Source organism: Miniopterus schreibersii (assembly GCF_964146895.1).
Source record: "Miniopterus schreibersii genome assembly, chromosome: Y".
Taxonomy (NCBI): domain Eukaryota; kingdom Metazoa; phylum Chordata; class Mammalia; order Chiroptera; family Miniopteridae; genus Miniopterus; species Miniopterus schreibersii.
The window spans coordinates 16,729,298-16,734,965 of record NC_138120.1 but is presented as its reverse complement, the minus strand read 5'-3'; the positions used below and the strand labels follow the sequence as shown (position 1 = coordinate 16,734,965).

The 5,668-nt window shown below is 40.2% G+C and overlaps 1 long non-coding RNA gene across 1 annotated transcript; it reads right to left on the bottom strand.

The window, feature by feature from the left end:
• Nucleotides 1–846: 846 nt before the first annotated feature.
• Nucleotides 847–5,403, bottom strand: LOC308552008. The gene is made up of 3 exons (XR_013998088.1): nt 5,301–5,403; nt 2,179–2,313; nt 847–965 (listed from the first exon to the last, which is right to left on the bottom strand). It is a non-coding gene; the product is annotated as an uncharacterized lncRNA (long non-coding RNA).
• Nucleotides 5,404–5,668: the final 265 nt, after the last annotated feature.

The window sequence follows — 5,668 nt, the reverse complement described above, 5'->3', positions numbered from 1 at the left end:
CCCTCTCTCTCTCTCTCTCTCTCCCTCCCTCGGTGGCTCAGTGGTTAAGCATCAATTCATGATCCAGCAGACCTCAGTTTGATTCTTGGACAGGGCACATGCCTGGGTTGTGGGCTCCATCCCCAGCTGGGGGCACGCAGGAGGCAGCCAATCCATGACTCTCATCATTGATGTTTCTATCTCTTTCTCTCCCTCTCCCTTCCTCTCTCTGAAGTCAATAAAGACATATTAAATATATATATATATACTGACACTAATGTTCCATCTGGTGGAGAGAGCTCCCCCTAGTGTCCTAAGGAGCATGTCCATCATGCAGGCTCTTCAGTCATGCCACTCTCTGCTGACTGCATACTGACTTCTCTACAGTGATGTCTTTTTTTTTAAAAACTGGTACAGAGAATAATAATCTTTGTTTCATGAATTTTCATGAAGTCTTTCCTTTTGTTTGTTTTCTACCTATCCCACCTTAATTTCTTAATTCTAAACTGATGATAGATTGATTATACCAGAGTATTTGTCCTATGTTCTCTTCTCTTGGTTTCAAATTTTCTCTAAATTTTAAACCACTTCCTCATCTCAACAGCTTTTACTAGAACAAAGGCCTCATACCTTGAAACCTCAGTTCTTTTGGATCTCCTATAAGAACTTGTTTACTTATATCTTACATCTTTAATCTTTGTTTTATTTCTATAGTGATTTTTTTCTCTATAGACTACACACATTTGAAAAGCAGTAAGCCAGTCTAATCAAGGCACCATTTAGAAATACAGATTTGAAGAGTCAGAATTCAAGGAAAAGGCCACAGGATGGACACCAGACCACAGCAGTGAGATTGGAACAGAAGGAAGGAGAAAATATTGCTCATCTGAAGACCATTGTTCAGGGTACTTGGGACTCCAGTCACAGGGAGGGAGCTCTGAAGGTTGGTACAGCCACTCAAGTAGGAACAGATGAGACTAAAATTACTGCAAGAAAAATGAGAGTTTAATGATATATATGTGTCAAAAGGGAAGAACAAAAGAATTCCAAAATTTTTCTTACAGGTCAGTGGTGCTAATTTCAGAAATTGAGTCTAGAGGGGAAACAGATTTTGGGGAATGAGGCAGAGCTGAGATCACTTTTCTGCTTTGAGTCTGACCTGCCACAATCGTCCAGGTGATGGTGGTCTATAGCCAGATCAGAACAGAGCTGGGAGGCAAGGCTGTGAGATATCGAGACAAGGGGAGCACAGAGATCAGCAATTGATTTAAAACTACTTGGGTTCAGACACAGAACAGGGCCTCACAGTGTCACTGGTAAGCTTTCCTTTAATTCTTACTTTTTATTTATTTTAACAAAATACACTTTCTTGTTTCTATTCAGAACTAGAATTGAGCGCACCTGGACAATTGCATGGAAGAAACAAATGCCAAATATTATTTGTCTCCATTTTTGTACAAGTATATTTTCTTCAAAATATGAAGGTGTCATTTCAGTAAATTCTCACCTGATATTTGCATGTCAGCCTTTTGGAGGATCATTGGTTACCTGGACTTAGATGGAACATAAATGGCACAGAAGGTGATTTTACAGATTTGCATTATTTCTGAATAACACATGTGGACGAAACCAACTGTAAAAATGTAGATAACCAATGCCCATGGGGTATCTTGGCACCTCCATGCCTGCTCTGTAATTTACTCAGACTCCGTCCTGGGAGAACAGGGCCTGGTGGGGTCCTCACACCAACAGTGGGTAAACCACCTGCACAAGGACCTCAGACACTTCCATTTAGTGTCCATGTTTCTAAACAAGGCCATCTGCATCGGATTTTCTGGTCACCCCAACACATGGCATTGTATCACACTTTGCCTTGATGATGTGGGGCAGGGAGGGAAGAGGGATCCCTTCTGAACATCCCTGTGTGAACATCCTCAGATGCTGCTCACATATTGGAATCTTTCAGGACTGAAATCCAGTACCCTGAAGGTCTTCCTGTCTCTCAAATGTTGAAACATTCCTTTAACTCTGGGAAGGATCCTGTTCTCATCACTCTGCAGCCTTAACAGTTTTTGATGGAGGGGAAGAGGGGATGAACTGAATGACCAACAGGCCTAGGGCATGAGGATGGGCGGTGACTTAGGAAGCTGTCTCCCTGCTCACTATCTGGTGAAGAGATGCTGACTCCCACCTCCTCACCTGGACGGCACAGACATTCACACAGTTCTGCATTGGGTCTGAGCTCCCTGGACCCAGTGGATGAACACTCTGAGGCCAGTCACTTCATGTGACTCCAATCACCTGCATAGGTTACCTTGATGGAGTTTTCAAGAACTGTAAGAGGAAATGTACTATTAGGCATGGAACTTAAAAAAAGTCAAAAACTGTCCTTGATCACAATATCTATTTAAAACGAAGACAAAACAATAAAAATGGAAATGATTAACTCCTATTAACACTTTTCTATAAGCAGTTATTATTATAGGGTAGCAAAAAAATGCTGTAAGCTCTGATTAAAGACTAGTTTATCTTTTTAAAGTGTGTTGTAAATGTTCTGAGGGAATCTTTACAGAAATCTTCATACAGGCGGGTCTGGTAGTCTAGACATTGGCACATTTGAGTAAAGATATTTGAGTAAAGATAATACCTGGAGGAGAAGTTAAGGGCTTTCCCTCTGAAATGGAGAAAATATTCCATTGTAAAAGAGGACAGTGACTGCCAGTGCATTTATGCTCATGAAGTTTTTTCTTAAACATTCAATTTAAGGCAAATTGCATGAAAGTGGTGAGGAAGCCTATGGAGAAGAAAGGGACTTCTCCCTTCTGCAGAGAAGGGGCAGAGGGAACCAAGGAAGTAGGGAAATGGAGAGACCTCAAGGGCAATATCAAGAGGTTAAGTCAATATACTTTCTGAGCTGAGAAATGAGAATATAAGAAAGATTGTGTTTCATTCTAGGTTAAAAAGCCCAAAGCAATGTTGGGAAAGTCATTCCCATCACAGGAAGATGTGAGAATCATCCAAAGATGACTTTCTTGGCACTGATTTTTAAGTACATTCATATTGTCCCTCAAACATGCCAGGCTGGCTTCGTCCCTGGGCCTCTGCACTACCTGTTCCTTCTGCCTGGAATGTTTTTCCTCTGACTCCCTCACTTTCTTCAAGTCTTGATCAAATGTCACCTTCTCAAAGACGTCTTCCTGGACTACACCATTTAAAATTGCTATCTACCCTTCCTCTCTACCCACAGTCTATCCTGACCTTTCTGGTTTTCCTTATTCCCCTTTTAATGTTTTCCGAAGCATAACCATATTCTGTTTTACCATATAAATTACTTATCATGTGGTTTCTTTATTTTCTGTCTCTCCTGGATAGAACATAAGCTTGAGGAGGGCAGCTATCTGTGGTAGTTTTGTTCACCGACATACCCTAAGCATTCAGTATAGTGCATGGCACATAGTAGGTTCTCAAATTTTATTGAATGAATGACTGCAGATCAAGGTTGAATTTATGCTTCTTTGAGCTAAGTTAATGAGCTACTTTATATAGCCAAAGTTAAAAGTTATTTCTAGTACAACTCTAGAGCAACACTAAAATTACTCACAAGTAAAAACTATTGGGTGTAGAAGTCACACATCAACCAAAGTCTTAGGGATAAAGATTTCACTAACAAAAAAACCTGAAGAATAAAAAAAGCCAGGTTTAGGGAAGTGTTTTGCATTTCCCCCCACACATTTTCTCTTATAACTGCTAAAGCATCAAGAGTCTTAATTTTCACAGACATCATAGAAGTTTATAGCTGGAATGGAACCTTAGAAATCATCTTAGCATGGGACTTCTAGCAACAATATGATGCAATCATTTTATAGCTGGGGAAACTGAGTACCAGAGTGGGAATGTAATATGCACAGTCAGGAAGTGGTGGGGGTAGAACTTTACTTGGGTCTTAAAATTTCAAGTCCTGAGTTTTTGTTTCTTTTTTTTGTTCACTTTTTCTTTTCAGCTAATTACCTGAATGTATTTTATTTTATACTGGTTCAAGTTAAACATCAGAACTCAAATGGTTAATAAATGACTGTAAAAGGGCCAGGGGAGGATTTTCCTATTTATTTAAGCGTTAGTGAGATGCAATCACTTAAAACCTACTAAGGACTTCTGGCTTCCACAGCCTGCCAGCTTCCTTGAAGAACTGGCACATGATCCTGTATGGGTTATGGCAAGCTGAACATGTCTCTGTATTCTGAAGGCTCATGTAGCACCACTGCAGCAAACTGCCTTTTAGATGCCTTCCCCAGCATTTTTTCTTAATTATAATCCTAATCGTTGGGATTCCTACATCATAAGGTAGACATTCTTGTCATTTTTCTTTAATTGTTTAAATGGAAATAAGCCACAGTGCTATCTGGAACAAGGCCACCTCTTATATGCACTGCAAGAGTGGAAAGAGTGGAGATTTTGGACAGTAGATGGAAATGACTCTTCAGCCTTGTTAGAAGCAGCCTGCAGGAGACAGGGAAGGGGAACCAGGAAACCAGGGGCCTTTAGGGGAAGGCTGCAAAGCCCTGGCTATGGCTGGTAACCATTGCAGGCTGGCCATTCTAAGGGAGCAGCTCTCCCCCTTAATGGGCACCATGAAGTAAAGTCCCTTATAAGACCAGCTGCATAGCTCTCACCTTTCCAGGAAGCTTTCTGTGGCTGAGACACAAAGGAAGACCCCAGAGGAGGACTCCAGATACTATAGGTTGGTGATTCTCTCCCATGGCTTCCTGGCAGGGTGAAGAAGCAGGGCCCACCCTATTTATGACCAATAATATATTCTTAAGGTTTCAATTATTTTTATGCTAACACTTTAAAATGAGTAGATTGTAACTACTTCTTTTCTCTTTGCAGCCCATTATACATTCTTGAGTGGGAAAGAAGTTGGTAATACTGTAGCTAGGATAAAAAGTGGTAAAACACTGCTCTAAGGAAACTGATGATAATCTCAACTCTGTTTCCTAACTTCTCTCCTTCTATAGTGAAAGATTTAATTTCCTGCTTTGTTTAAATTCATTTTTCTATTTCTTTTTATCATGCCTATATGTAATCTTTTTTGAATTTGAATGGCTTCCCACAGACAGAAATCTGAAATAGAAATTGTCCAGTAAGTGATACTCTTAACTTGGTCTGAAGACACTTTTTCTCATCTGGGTTGTGTAATTTAACTAATGGCTCTCAAATTTCTCCTCTTTAATATGGGGAAACAATAAAGAATTATTATAAGGAATCAATTCAACAAGAAAGGCTACATAAAATGGTATGCAAATAATATGTGTTCAACATACTTGGATCTGTGAAGGTTATAATTAGCTCTTCCATTGCCAACATCCAAAAAACAGCAAGATGGCAGTTTTGCAAAAATGCCCAGTTTCCTGGTTTCATAGCATCTTTGATCATTCATTCAGCAATGGGTCCTTGTCCTTGCCCCAGTGAAATTGCACCCTGAGTTGAATAATAACAACAGTGCTGCTTTGTAAGCAATGAAATTATTAAGATATTTAAATATAGCAGACTCTTGCTTAGAATAAGCTCATTCTGGCCTAGCTGGTTTGTCTCAGTGGCATGGCCCTCGGGTTGGAGGACATCAGGTTTGATTCCGTCAAGGGTCTTTGCTGCATTGCAGGCTCAATCCGAGAGGCAGCCAATTGATGTT